Here is a 15310-nt window from a genome sequence, read left to right on the forward strand (position 1 = left end):
TATTAACACGATTAATTATATCAATAACAGAAGTTTAAAAAATCATATGATTATATCAGTAGATACAGAAAAAGCTTTTCATAAAATACAGCACTCATTTTTATCAAAGAAAACATTTGAAAGTATAGGTATAAATGGATTTTTCTTTAAATTGACAAAAAGTATTTACCTAAAACCATGAGAAAGTACTCTCTGTAATGGGGATAAGCTAGAAGCTCTTCCAGTAAGATCAGGTGTGAATATTTTATTGGAAATCCTAACAATAACGATAAAAAAAAGAAATAGAAAGAATCAGAATAGTGAATGAAGTGATAAAACAACCTCTTTTTGCAGATAACATGATGATATAATTGGAAAATCCCAAAGATTCAACTAAAAAATTAATTGAAACAATAAATTTAGCAAAGTCGCAGAATACATGTTTATCTTCACAACTACCATGGGAAGCAAATGGTATTATTATTCTCACTTTATAGATGAGGAAATTGAGGCTAAGAGAGAGATTCAATTATTTGCCCAGGATCATGTAGCTAATAAGTTCCTTGACTGGATTTTAACTTAGACTTCCTGATTCCAGGTCCATCTCTCTATTCATTATGCCATCTACATGCCTCTATTTATCATATATATATATATATATATATATATATATATATATATATATAACACACATATTTTTTTTTGTACATAATTGTTAGCATTTTGTCTTCCTCATTATGTTGTGAGTTCCTTAACAGCAAGAATTGGTTTGTGTGTGTGTGTGTGTGTGTGTGTTTCTTTACATCCTCAGCACTTAGCATAATGCTAATAGTGGATGCTTAGTTAATGCTTGTTGATTTGACTTGACTTGGTATTTTTCCTTTTGGAAATGGTTAGGCTAAACATTTCTGAATGGTGATACATATAGATCTCTGCCAAGAGGCTCTGAGAGGTCATGGCCTTGATACAAATAATATAAAGTCATCTCAAAACAGGAGCATTTGGAAGAACTCATCATCCACAAGGATGTTTCTTTGCAATTTGCACTGGATCCCTCCTCCATGATAGTGGCAAACTCCTTTGGTGAGCATACATCTCCCTGTTTTATGCCTTGCCTGATATTTGGGATCAGAGAGTCAGGTGAACAAGGTTATTCAGGATATCTTTTTAAGGTATCTAAAAGATTTTGACAGAAGGATGGCAAATACTTTATTGGAAGGGAGATGACATTTTGCTCTACTGAATCAAGTGCTTTAAAAATAATGAACAAATAAGCAGGGTGGGATCTTACACTCTCTAGCTTTTTTCAGTCAATTATGATATTAAGAGGATATGGTCCACTATAGAATATAATTAGTGAAAGCTTGTCTGTTTCCCTCTAATACCCTTGTTAAAGATGACCTTGATTCCCATATAGAGGCATCTCATAAATTTTTTTTTTAGATGGGAAAGTAGGCATACATATTGGCATTTATTGGTGTTCTCTTGGTTGTCATTTTTTTTTTTTTTGGTGAGACAATGGGGTAAAGTGACTTGCCCAGGGTCACACAGCTAGTAAGTGTCAAGTGTTTGATCTGAGTCCAGATTTCAACTCAGGTCTTCCTGAATCCAGGGCCAGTGTCTTTTTAAGGGATTAATAAACTCTAAATTTTTTCATACCTTCAGTATGTTTCCCTCATTCATATTCCATGTGAAGTGATCCCTCAATGCCCTTACAATTATGTCACCTCTATTTTCTATATAATTGTTATATTCATTTAAGCTATTTCTAATTCTTGATTTGTTTCCTTTAAAGCCATGGTCAATCCTCATTGCTCTGTGATTCATGGAGAATTATGATAGATGAAGGCATTGAATACCTTGTGGCATGGGATTGGGGAGGAGAGAGAGAGAGAGAGAGAGAGAGAGAGAGAGAGAGAGAGAGAGAGAGAGAGAGAGAGAGAGAGAGAGAGAGAGAGAATCACCTATGTCTATCAATACAATTCAAATCAATATATTTTAAGCACCTACTATGTGTCAGGTACTGAACAAAGCACTGAACACTTTCCCTGCTACTCCAATGGGGGAAACAGGGAAAACAATTATTTTCTTCCCTGCCCCCAAAGGAAAACAGAACCAATTGAAAGAAAATATTATGTCTTTGATATTGGTAATGATTCCTAACCTCTTAAATAGTGAACATCAACTAACTGCAAGACTAGGGACATTTCCCCCCCCCCCCGGGCTAAATAAGGCAGCAAAGTGGCACAGTGAATAGAGTGCTGGGCCTGGGGTCAGGAAGACCTAAGTTCAAAGCTGGTCTAAGACACTTCCTAGCTTTGTGACTTTGGGTAAGTCACTTAACCCTGTTTGCCTCAGTTTCCTCATCTGTAAAATGAGCTGTAGAAAGAAATTGCAAACCACTGCAGTATCTTTGCCAAGAAAACCCCAAATGGGGTCACAAAAAGTTGGATACAACTCAAACCACCAAATAGCAACAAATAGATTACTAATGGTTAAGCAAAATTCATTTGGTATTTCAGTGAATCTTTTAGCTTTTAGAAAGAGGTTTGGAGTAGAGGCAGGAACCACGGGAATGTTCTATAGGCCACCCAGAGAGAAGAGGAAGTTTGAGTTTGGGAAGTATGGCTATGTTATTTGGGAAACCTTACAATATTTCTAAGGGTTTCTCACCTTACATATAAAGCAAACCTTGCCTCATGGTGCCATCTGCTGGTTACAAGTAGAAGCTCATACATGGGATATCTTTTTTTTAATTGATGTCTTTTACAATTTACTTTGAGAGTTTAGCTACTGTTTGTTTTTTTATTCTTTTTAAACAATTCATGCATTATTGCTTTATGCATTTAGCATACTTGTACTAAAAAACTAATTTTTTCTGAATTTTCTTTTTTTAACATCAGTTCATTTTTTTTTCTCTGTGACTTGAGTTTAATCTAGTTCAGCATTGGCTTTTTTTAAAGGGAAATTATTGAATATTGAATTTTTCAAATTAAATTTTGCATTTGCCTAATTTTTCAATTTTGATGTGATTTCCTTTTCAAATAAGTTTTAATTTCCTTTCACTATATTTTGTTTTCTCCTCTCACTAAAATTATTAATTGAGTTTCATTTTGAATACTAATTTATTTGTCAGTTTCATTGGTTTTAGATTTTTTACTTTTTTATAATCTGTATACTAAATTTCTCTGTATTCAATCTATTGTACCTTTAGGTTGTAATTGTATGTTAATACTTATTATTTGATGGTGCCAAAGTAATTAGTGTCATTTAATTGCTCGTTGATATAGAAGTGGAATGCTAATGTTGTTAAGTTGTTTATTTGCCTGTCTGCCTTGCTTATAGTTGCTATAACTGTTATTTATGCTAATTTTTCTTCTTTCTTGTCGATACTCTCTGAATATTTATTGTTTTGGAATTTGGCTCACTGGTTTTCATCAATTAGTGGATAACTCTCTGATGACTGTATAATTATTGGCACCATGCATCCATACTATAAAAATATGCCTTGGTGCTAGAAAATACATTCATTTGAATGCTGATATCCATAGGGGATTACAAGTGATGGGAGTAAATCTTGGGTGTGAGATTAAATGTATAGAGATCTTGACTGACATGATAAAATTGTGGATTATAGAATAACCTATACTTGCACAAAATCAGAACAGTTTAGTAAGAATTTTCTCTGATACTAGGCATAATTAACAAAAATCCTGTTAATGGATAATACTTGAAAATTGGTTTACAATAGTTCTTTGTTGCAGAGACTACTGTAGAAAAAGTGCAGCAATATTAAGCGTAGGGAATGACATGGTACAAAGGTACAAACTTGCACATGCACTAGAGTTTTCACTTATTAGGGATGTTGAGGCAATATTCTTGTCATAAGAATCAGACTCCTTATTTGTGAATGAAATTCACTCATATTCTCTAGATTGGAAAGACATAGATGACCTGTGCCAAATGATAGCTTCCTTCAGTCATATGACATAGGAGCTGTTGTTCAGTAGTTTCAGGCATGTCCAACTCTTCATGACCCTATTTGGGGTTTTCTTGGCAAAGATACTGTAGTGATTTGCCATTTCCTTCTCCAGTTCACTTTACAGATGAGTAAACTGAGGCAGAGGGGTTAAGTGACTTGCCCAGGGTCATACAGCTAGTATCTGAGGACAGATTTGAACTCAGGAAGATGAGTCATCTTGACTTTAGGTCTGGCACTCTATTCACTGCTGTACCTAGCTGCCCTACGTCATACAGAAATACAGATTGTTTATGTCAGACCAGGGTTAGATCCCCTGGGTTTCAGAGGACATCCTGAGGACAGGATGGGGACTAGATTTTAATATCAGGGAAATATCCCTTGCCCAACTTTGGGATTTTCTTAGGAAAGGATTCATATCTTGATGGGCAACACGGGAAACCTGACTTACACATGTGTCATCGGCGTTAAGAAATTGAAGGTATTTAATGTAGAAAAGAAGGTTCATAGAGATTGTCATTGAATATGAGGGCCTATAGGGTGACAGACAAAGGGCCATTTGATCCCCTTAATTAAGGGACATGAAGCCACTTTTGCTCAATAATGCTCTTCATGTCAGTCAGAGCATCAATGTGCTTTTGAAGGATTAATATGACATAATACAATGTGGTCTTGAACTGCTTCAAATGGTAAAGTTGATTATATTACCTCTAATTATTAGGGATTATGAGCATTTGTGTGTGTGTGTGTGTGTGTGTGTGTGTGTGTGTGACTATTAATAGCTTGCATTTCTTCCTTCACAAATTGTTCATTACTTTAATTATTTCTCCATTGAGGAGTACAAATCAGTAAGCTTATAATCTATATCTTATAGATTCTGAAAGTGATATCTTTATCTTATATCAGATAAAGATATGACACTCACATATCTAAATATACATTAAATATTATACTGAATCTTTCTTTTCTTTTAATTTTTATAGATACTGCTTTTTTGGTGTAAAATTCTTCTTTCTTTGTGTGATAAAACCCATTAATTTTTTCAATTATTTCTTCTATTAGTTTGAGTGATACAAATATTCCTCTTCAATCTAGTCGAGTCAAATAAATTATTTATTTTTCTAATACTTTAATTATTTTAAAGATATTTAGATCATTGATCCAGTTAGACATTTTTTGGGATCTATGATGTTAAGTATGGCTCTAAACCCATTTTTTGTCATCTACTGCAGCAACTTAGTTTTCCCATCAGATTTTTATAGAATGGTGTGACATTCCAAAGTGTTCTTTAATTGTGAGTTCATCAAACAACAATCTTTTATATTCACTGAGCTCTATTTCTGGTTTCTTTATTCTGGTTCATTGTTCTATTTCTGCATTCATTCCCCAATACAGGGCAGCCTTTATAATTATTACTTTATGGTATATTTTTATAGCTGGTAGTGCTAGTTTCCCTTTCACCAATTTTCCTTTTCATAGTTCTTACTCATTTTTTCCATATGAATTTTGTTATGCTTCTATTTCCCTTTTAAAAAATGATGTGTCAAATTTTATTTTTGTGAATTCCCCTCTCAGCTTATTTCTCTCCATTCTCACTCCATAAGATGCAACAAGAAAGGCAGCCCAGTGTAGTAAAAACAAAAAAGCAATAGATTTGGTTTCAGATTTCTAGGGTTTGAATTCTAGCTTTTACTGCTAAGAATACGTGACCACAGGCAAACCACACAGGCTCCCTAAGCTTATTTCTTAACTCTTTAAAATCGGAACAAGAATATTTACACTACTTACTTCCTAGGGTTGTTTTGAGGTAAGCACTTTATATGACTTTAGCATATATGTAAACATGTGTGTATGTATACACATAGATATTTGCATATCTGTATGTGTATGTATATGAGCATCTCACTTTAAAAAATATATGTAATATGTATATAATTCTGTATCTATCTATATTTATATCTACATCAATCTCTATAGGCAACCTACCTCTCAATGATATATAAGTTAATGCTGGTAAGTTATTATATATCTTTCACACAAGGAAAAAAATTTCTATTTAAAGACCATACTTGTAGCTTGTTTTCAAATTGAATTACGAAACACAAAACTGTTCTGATATGTATACACACATGCATGCATACATGTGTATATATATCCTAAAGTCTTATGAAGATTTTACTTTATAAGCACATGTGTACGTATACACATAGGTATATATACACATACATATATGTATATTATCTGTATGCACACACACACACACAAACACACACACATGCATTTTGTTCTTTAGTCATTTCAGTTGTGTTTGACTCTTTGTGACCCCATTTGGGGTTTTCCTGGAAAAGATATTGGAGTGGTTTGCCATTTCCTTCTCCAGTTCATTTTGCTGATGAGGAAGTGAAAGCACACAGGGTGAAGTGACCTGCCCAGGGTCACACAGCTAGTAAGTGTCTGAGACCAGAGTTGAACTCATAAAGATGAATCTTCCTGTCTCCAGGCCCAGCACTCTATCCACCATTGTGATTATAGAGCCATTGCACTATCAAAGTAATATTATTTTTAACCTCTGAAGCTGAACAGGAAAGTAAACATTTCAATGGCCTGTTTTGGACATTGTTTTCTGCCCTGGAGAACTTTCCTAAAATGTTATGCCATCCCAGCCTCTGATTCCTGGGGTTAAAGAACTAGGCTAATTGTCAGATGCTTTTTTTTCTAGTGTAGGAAGAAAATATTTGTGTATTTTGAGAAGAAGTATGAGCAGTATAGGTTATTGCCAAAAATAGTCTCTGTTGGACCATTTGCCATGTGAGAAGCAAGAAAAACATGGGAAGAACAAAAATATTTACAGGTAACCCCTTACTTTGAGTCACTTTTTCAGACTGAATATATATACTTTAAATGATAACTTTGGTAAAAGGCTGTATTTATTAGATTATCATGTCTCTTCCTGTTCCTATCCCCACATCTTTCCTTTTTTTCTCTTTTATTTATTCATTCATTTGCTCATTCATTCATCAATCTATTTCTCTATCTATCTATGTATAGTTTACAACATTCACTTCCATAAGATTTTGAGTTCCAAATTTTCTCCCCCTCTCTCCCCTCCTTCTACCCCAAGATGGTGTGCAATCTGATGTAGGCTCTACATATACATTCCTATTAAATATTTTTCACATTAGTCATGCTGTAAAGAAGAATTAGAACCAAAGGAAGAAATCACAAGAAAGAAGAACAAACCAAAAAAAAAAAGAAAGAAAAAAAGAGAGAGAGAGCAAATAATATACTTCGATCAGCATTCAGACTCCATAGTTCTTCTTCTGCACCCACATCTTTCTTGATGATCACAAGTTCAGTTCCTCTGGCTAGAATGTGAGCGCCTTGAGGGCAGAGATATTTTTATTTTTCCTTTTGTATTACAAGCTGCTAGTGTTATGACTTCCACATAGTAAGTGGTTAATTAATGGTTATGAGTCAGACAAACATGATTGGATTTGATCTCACAACTATTCTCAATGCTTGCTCCCACACTGGTATGCATTAGCTAAAGCAGCCAAGCCTCAATCCTCAGCTACCACAAACACCCATGAATTCTTGATTTTCTCCTCATCCTCTCCTCCATTCACACACATGTACTATGCCTGAGACCCAAGACAAACAATGCTCCTTCCACTATATGCCCCCCTGACTCACATTTCTCTCTCTCTTTCTTTCTCTCTTTCTTTCCTTTTCTTTCTTTCTCTTTCTTTTTCTTTCTTTCTTTCTTTTTCTTTCTTTCTTTCTTTTTCTTTCTTTCTTTTTCTTTCTTTCTTTCTTTCTTTCTTTCTTTCTTTCTTTCTTTCTTTCTTTCTTTCTTTCTTTCCTCTCTTTCTCTCTTCCTCTTCCTTCCTTCCTTCCTTTCTCCCTTCCTTCCTTCTCCTTCCTTCCTTCCTTCCTTCCTTCCTTCTTCCTTCCTTCCTTTCTTTCTTTCTTTTCTTTCTTTCTTTCTTTCTTGTCTTTCTTTCTTTCTTTCTTTCTTTCTTTCTTTCTTTCTTTCTTTCTTTCTTTCTTTCTTTCTTTCTTTCTTTCTTTCTTTCTCTTTCTTTCACAATCTCTTCACACCAAGGCTGGTTTCCACATCCTCTGCCTTTTGCAATATCCCAGCATTTCCTTGGTGTCTTGAACATCCATGTGGAACTGCAGTAAACCTGTTCTCTCCCTACTTGCCCCCACACTGGTGGAGGAAACTTCCTAATTCTTGAAATGCTGAGCACATATGCCTCTCCCTATTAGTCCAAAAGCTTCCCAATCTCCCAATTATCTTGCTGTCTGAGCATGTCAGTTGCTGATAAATTAGTCATATTGCAAATGGTCAGTTGAATTTGGATCATATGATCTGTTTGCTAGTTCATCAATAATCTCTCCTTATAGCTGCTGAAAGATACAAATAGACAACCCCAAAGTACACCGAGATATGATGAGAAGGTAGGGTTGAGCTGATTTGCCTCACAAGTACAAGCAGAGCCCAAATCACAATTCCATCATTCATTTTCAGAAATCATTTTCTTGTAAATAATGTTGAACTAAACCTGAAACAAATGGAATCATTTTGTGTTGTGTAATTCAGTTTGAAAACAAGCCACAAGGATGGCCTTTAAATAGCATTTTGTTGTCCTTACATAACAGTTGCATGATAATTTACTGAAGTTAACTTATTAAGAGATGGACTGCTTACCTAGGAGCTAAAATTTCAATTCTTTTCTTCATGGCTTTTTGGATTAGACAGTTTTCCCCTGGTACAGCCCTCCAACCTTTTCCCTCTGTCTTCTCTCTTATTCTGACCTCTGAAATCATAGTACAAAATAAATATAAGCTATTATCTTTGGCTCTTTCTTCTGGAAAGGCTATTCACTGTAGTGAAAGGAACATTGTGCAAGCAGTCCAGTAAGATCTAGGTTCAAATCCTCGCTCAGACAAGTTTTTTTTAACTTTGTGCAAATCAATTAATCTCTATAAACTTCAGTTTCTTCATCTGTAAAATGGAAATTATTATGCTACATATTTCATAGTGTGTGAATTTGTAAGGATACTACTGTGTAAACCTTAAAGTGCTATATACATGTGCTGTTATTATCTTCTCTTCAACAGTTTACAAGGAACTTCTAAGAACAACACACCGTGCTAGATGTTGGGATACATTCAAAGTTAAATAAGTCATGGTCTTTAGATTTATAGAGGATAATCTAGTAAGGGGGATTAGACATATGCACAATTGTTCAATATTATACAGCAGCCATGAAGCAAAATGGAATATAATGTCACAAGAGAAGGATAAGTTTATATGCAGGATTCAAGGAATGGGTGCCATTTTGGCTAGACTCTGAATGTTTAAGAAGATGAAAGTAGGACAACACAATCATCGGGAGAAAGATTTGCAAAGGTGTAGAGGTAGGAAACAATAGAAACAATAGAAGAAACAATATGTTTAATAGGAATGTATATGTAGAGCCTACATCAGATTGCACACCATCTTGGGGTAGAAGGAGGGGAGAGAGGGGGAGAAAATTTGGAACTCAAAATCTTATGGAAGTGAATGTTGAAAACTATACATAGATAGATAGAGAAATAAATTGTTGAATGAATGAGCAAATGAATGAATAAATAAAAGAGAAAAAAAGAAAGACGTGGGGATAGGAACAGGAAGAGACATGATAATCTAATAAATACAGCCTTTTACCAAAGTTATCATTTAAAGTATAGCAGTCATGGAAGACAGTAGTGTGAGGTAAGGCTGGAAAGTCTATATATTCATCCCCTCATTTCCTTTGTTTAATAATTCATCTATGATATCTTAAGCTACAACCTGGAAAGAGATTTGTACTCTTGTATTTTGAACTAGTTTATTGCATTTCCATGCAAACCTTATCCCATGGTATGGATATACCTATTAAGAATTACCTATGTGCAACTGACACAAAAAAAATGGGGCAGTGAAAAGAGTGCTGAGCTTGTAGTCACAGGACTAAAATCCTGACTACATCACTCATGACTCATTTGGCCTTGTGAGATTCTCTTAATCACTCCAGATCTCAGTTTCCTTATGTGCGTACGACACAGGGACTGACCAATGGGACTGTGTCTACCGAACATGCACAGTGTGCCATTCCATATGGAAGAGGCTGGGAAGCCTGCTTTCACAGAGATGTGATGATTTATAATGGGCCATGATATTCAATTTGGAACATATGCAATTATTCCGACTGTTTCTGGTGAGTTTACCTTGTGGTGACAGATGCCTTTTCAGTTAGATGCTACACTGAAAATGAGAAATAGATAAACAATTTCAATGGGGGGCAACTTTCCTCTCTCTGCTACCTGGCAGGTTTGAGTGAGGATTACATGCTGTAATCCTCTGGATAGGGAGGGAGAAGTCAACATGTGGCCGATGAACACAAGCTTTTGCCTTTTTGCATTTATTCTTTCTTCCTTTTTGGTGAAGGAATATTGAACTAGGACATGAGCATATGATCAATAAGCAAACAAAAAGTACATAGTAACTAGCACATAATGCATACTAAAGCAATAAAATGTCTACTGAGCTGATGTGAGCTCTTTGTTTTCCTGCATTCTGGAAGTCCCTTGGACATAAAACCACTCTGAACCCAGAAGTTCTAGAAAACACATAGCTTAAGCTTATTTAGTCAGAAGAGGTCAAACTTGGTTGCCCCCAAGTTTCCTTTAGCTTCAGAGCTGAGTGTGTAGCCTAGAGTGATTTTACTTACCTGCCCCTGATAGACACATATCTATTGGCTCATATCAATCTAGCATTTCAGAGTTCACAAAGTGTTTTCCTGATGTGCTTTTTCACTCTGTTTGCTTCAGTCTCTGTTGCATGGAGTAACTGTGAGGGAGGAGAGAGATTTGTCTAGGAATGATTATAGAAAATGAGGAGAGATGCAGCTATGGCAGAGAGGTGTTACACTTAAGGCTGAGCAAAAAAGGATGTCAGGATCAGCAATGATGGCAGCAAGCTTCTTTCTTTCTTTTTTTTTTTAATTTATGGAATAAAACAAGCACTTCCATAAGAGTTTAACACAAAGATGATTGCATATGAAACTGCAAATCTATTATGCATGACTTGCTATTCCTTTTAAATATATAATAGTTATTATGTAAATTTCTTTTTTATTTCCTTCCTCTCTCACTCCACCCTAGAGATGGCTACCATTAGACACAGATATTTGTGTGTGTGTGTGTGTGTGTCTATATGTATTTATATATATACATACGCATATATATATACACGCACACATATATGCATACAACATGCATGCACACACACATATACATATATATGTAAAATCATTCTATACATACATCTATTTTTCAGTTCTTTCTCTGGGTACAGATAATATCTTTCTTCATACGTCCTTTATTTTTAATTCATGTATTTATAATAGTCAAAATGACTTAGTCACTCAAAGTCATTCTTAAAACAGTATTACTGTTACCGTATACAGTGTTCTCTTGATTCTGCACACTTTGCCCTTCACCATTTCATGTAAGTCTTTCCATGCCTTTCTGAAATCATTGAACTCATCATTTCATATATTACCATAGTATTCTGTCACAACTATACACCACAACTTGTTCAACCATTCCCCAATTGATGGGGATAATTGCCAAAATGAACCACTTGTTCTGCTCCATCATGGACTACTTGTGGCCAGATGATATTGGAAAATTCTGCTAGGATAAGACTGTGAAGATTGAGAACAATTAATAAAGCTTCAGTTTTCTCCTGATTTCAACCATTCCCTATATCATGGGTCATAGGATCAAAATGATAAAGGAATTTCTGAATTTTCATCTGGTGAATAAAGCATTCTTTTGACCACTTGAAGGAGAGTGGCTATGGGGAACTAAACAAGCTCAAAATGTATGTTTCCCTAGACCTCCTGGGTTCAGAATGAAATTATGTCTAGGGGATTTCAAGAATGCAGGAAAGCAATGAGCTCAAATCAGCTCAGTAGTATGCATTATATGCTAGTTACTACAATCTGTGTTTTTTTTTTTGCTTGCTTATTAATTATATGCTGAGAAGTGCATATAATATCTAAGAATATGTGTCTGATTCAGGGGAGAACCAACTCTATTATGCCAAGGTCATGTGACTAAAACTCACTGAAATATAGCAGTCAAAAAAGAATGTGACATCTGCTAGTGGGTGGGGAACACAGAGCCAAACTCTGATTGGATAAACATTCAAATTTTTATGCCTCTGGCAAGGGCTCAGTGTAATCCCACACAGAGAGGCATAGCTGAAGATAAAAGGTTACTAAATCTCAGAATCATATAGACGCCAAGCATAGTTGAGTTTAGAGTGTCAAATGTTGGAGTCAGGAACACCTGAGTTCAAATCATGCTTCAGATGCTTACTACCTGTGTGAACCTGGGCTAGTGATTTCACCTCAGTTTTGTTAAATTGTAAGACTAGGGGGTTGGATTCTATTATCTCTAAGGTTTCTTCTAGTTCAAAATCTATGATCTCATCATCTTATGTTGTTGTTATTCAGTCATTTTCAGTCATGTCTGACTCTTTGTGATCCCCATTTGGGATTTTCTTGGCAAAGATAGAGTGGTTTGCCATTTCCTTCTCTAGATCATTTTACAGAAGAGGAAACTGAGGAAACAGAGTTAAATGATTTGCCCAGGGTCACATCGTAAGTATCTGAGTCCAGATTTGAACTCAGGTCTTCCTGACTCCAGGCCCAGTGCTCTATCTGCTGAGCATCTAGCTGCCCCTTGTGTAATAATATAAAAGATGGCATATCATTAAAATTTAAATAAAAAATTAAAATATATTAAAATATATTTTAGTAGATCCTTGAAAGCTGTTTAGGAGCAATTGGCTGGAGGCATAAGGGGAAGAAGGGTATAATTAATTTGATTACCATATTGGGGCATGCACAAACCACCAGGGTGAAGTTGAGACTCCAAAGGATGCAGTCCTTTTGATGAAAGGAATTGGCGTGTAGCTTTCAACATCATTTGGTGGTAAAACCCATAGGAATCTAGTAAAGTATGAAGTAAAAGAATTATTATTCCTATTTTACAGCTCAGGAAATAGAACATGCATCAGATCATGCATCACTTATTTGGAATCACACATTTGTTATGAATTGAGGATGGAACTCTAATCCAGGGCTCACTCCAAGTCCAGTGTCACTTCCATAAATTAGACTACATTTTCTATTTCATTTAATTAATACAGAATAATGATGGAAAAATGATTTTAAAAATGCACCCTCTGTTTTTCACAATGGGTTTACCACCAGAACACAGGTATTTTGTAAAGCAGTACTAAGCCTACACAAAAATGGACAAGGAAAAGACTCACATTAACATTGTCAACATTTGACATGTGGACTGGCAAGTCCACTGTTCCTGGCCACCTCATCTACAAATGTGGCAGAACTGATAAGAGAACCACTGAAAGGTTTGAGAAGGAGGCTGTTGAGATGGGAAGGGGCTCCTTCAAATATACCTAGGTCTTGGATAAGCTGAAGGTTGAGCATGAGTATGGTATCACTGTTGACATCTCCCTTTGGAAATTTGAGGCCAACAAGTGTTATGTGACCATTATTGATGCTCCAAGACACAAAAGGTTTATAAAGAACGTGATTGCAGGTGCATCTCAGGCTGACTGATTATTGCTGGTGTTGAATTGGAAGCTAATATCTCAAAGAATGAGCAGACCAGGGAGAATGCCCTTCCGTCCTACATGCTAGGTATGAAATAATTGATTGTTCATGTCAACAAAATGGATTCCACTGAGCCCCCCTGCAGCCAGAACAGATTTGAAAAAATTGGCTAGGAAGTTAGTACTCATATTAAGAAAAGTGGCTACAACCCTGGAACAGTATGAATTTCGGATTGGAATAGTGACAACATACTAGAGCCAAACTCGAATATGCCTTTGTTCAAGGGATGGAAAGACACTCATAAAGATGGCAATGCTAATGGAACTATACTGCTTGAAGCTTTGGATTGCATCCTGTCACCAACTCATCCAACTGGCAAATTCTTGTTTCTGTCCCTCCAAGATGTCTGCAAGATTGGTGTTGTCAGAACTATACCTGTTAGCTGTATAGGGACTGGTGTTCTAAAACCAGGCATGGTGGTCACCTTTGTTCTAGTCAATATTACTACTGAAGTAAAGTCTGTTGAAATGCCATGAAGCTTTGAGTGAGGCTCTGCTTGGGGATGATGTTGGTTTCAGTGTCAAGAACATGTCTGTCAAAGATGACTGTTGTGGTAGTATGGCTAGTGAAAGCAAGAATAACCTGCCCATGGAAACAGCTGGCTTCACTGCACAAATTATTATCTTGAACCATGCAGGCCTTTGCCTGGCTTTGCACATTACTTTTAAGTTTCCTGAACTGAAGGAGAACATTGATCGTCATTTTGATAAGGAGCCAGAAGATGACCCCATATTTCTGAAATCTGACACTGCTGCCATTGTTCACATGGTCCCAGCAAAGCCCGCATGTGTTTAGAGCTTCTCTGATTATCCTCCTCTGAATCATTTTGCTATTTGTGATATGAGGCAGACTGTTGCAGCTAGTTTCACCAAGGCAGTTGTCAAGAAGGCTGCTGGAGCTGGCAAAGTCACAAAATCTGCCGAGAAAGCCCATAAGGCTAAATGAATATTCTGTACAACACCTGCCACTCTGGTCTTAATCAGTGGTGGAAGAACAGTTTTGACTGTTTGTCTCAATTGGCCATTTTAGTTTAACAGTAAAAGACTGGTTAATGATTACAGTGCATCATAAAAGCCTCAGGAGAAAAGAAATGTTTTGTGGACCATTTGTTTCATGGCAATTTTAAGTTATCAGTTTTTAAAATCAGGCATTTTTAAATGGAAACGACTTGCCTGAAAATGTGTCACAGAATTTTGAAGCCATTAAAACAGTTTAATGAGAAAAATAATACATGTTATCAATATGCTTCTAAGATCAGATTAGGCATTTTAAATACAACTTTGACTAAACGGTGGTGACAATGCAAGGTTTTACATAATTGCTATTGTGTGACCTGTCTGCCCATTTCCTGTTAACATTTGTTCGTTCAGAAAGGGAGATACTGTTATTATAGAGTAAAAGTAAAGGATACCAGCTAACGTCAAGAGACCTAAGGTTTACCAGATGATGGATAGAGATTCTGTGGAACATTTATTTACTTTTTTGATGAATATTCTTTGTTTAGACACTTAGCAATTTCCCCTGACTTCTCCTTCCCACTTAAAAACACACACACACACACACAGTTAAGTCCTGTAGGAGATTTACAGGAGGAAATTGACAAGAATTG

General features: G+C 35.8%; 1 pseudogene; it reads left to right on the plus strand.

Moving 5' to 3' along the window:
* Positions 1-13316: 13316 nt before the first annotated feature.
* On the plus strand, positions 13317-14646 carry LOC110208473 (elongation factor 1-alpha 1 pseudogene; annotated as a pseudogene).
* The last annotated feature ends 664 nt before the right edge of the window (positions 14647-15310 follow it).

The sequence above is a fragment of the Phascolarctos cinereus genome, unplaced genomic scaffold (assembly GCF_003287225.1).
Source record: "Phascolarctos cinereus isolate Bilbo 61053 unplaced genomic scaffold, phaCin_HiC Scaffold_3;HRSCAF=262, whole genome shotgun sequence".
NCBI lineage: Eukaryota > Metazoa > Chordata > Mammalia > Diprotodontia > Phascolarctidae > Phascolarctos > Phascolarctos cinereus.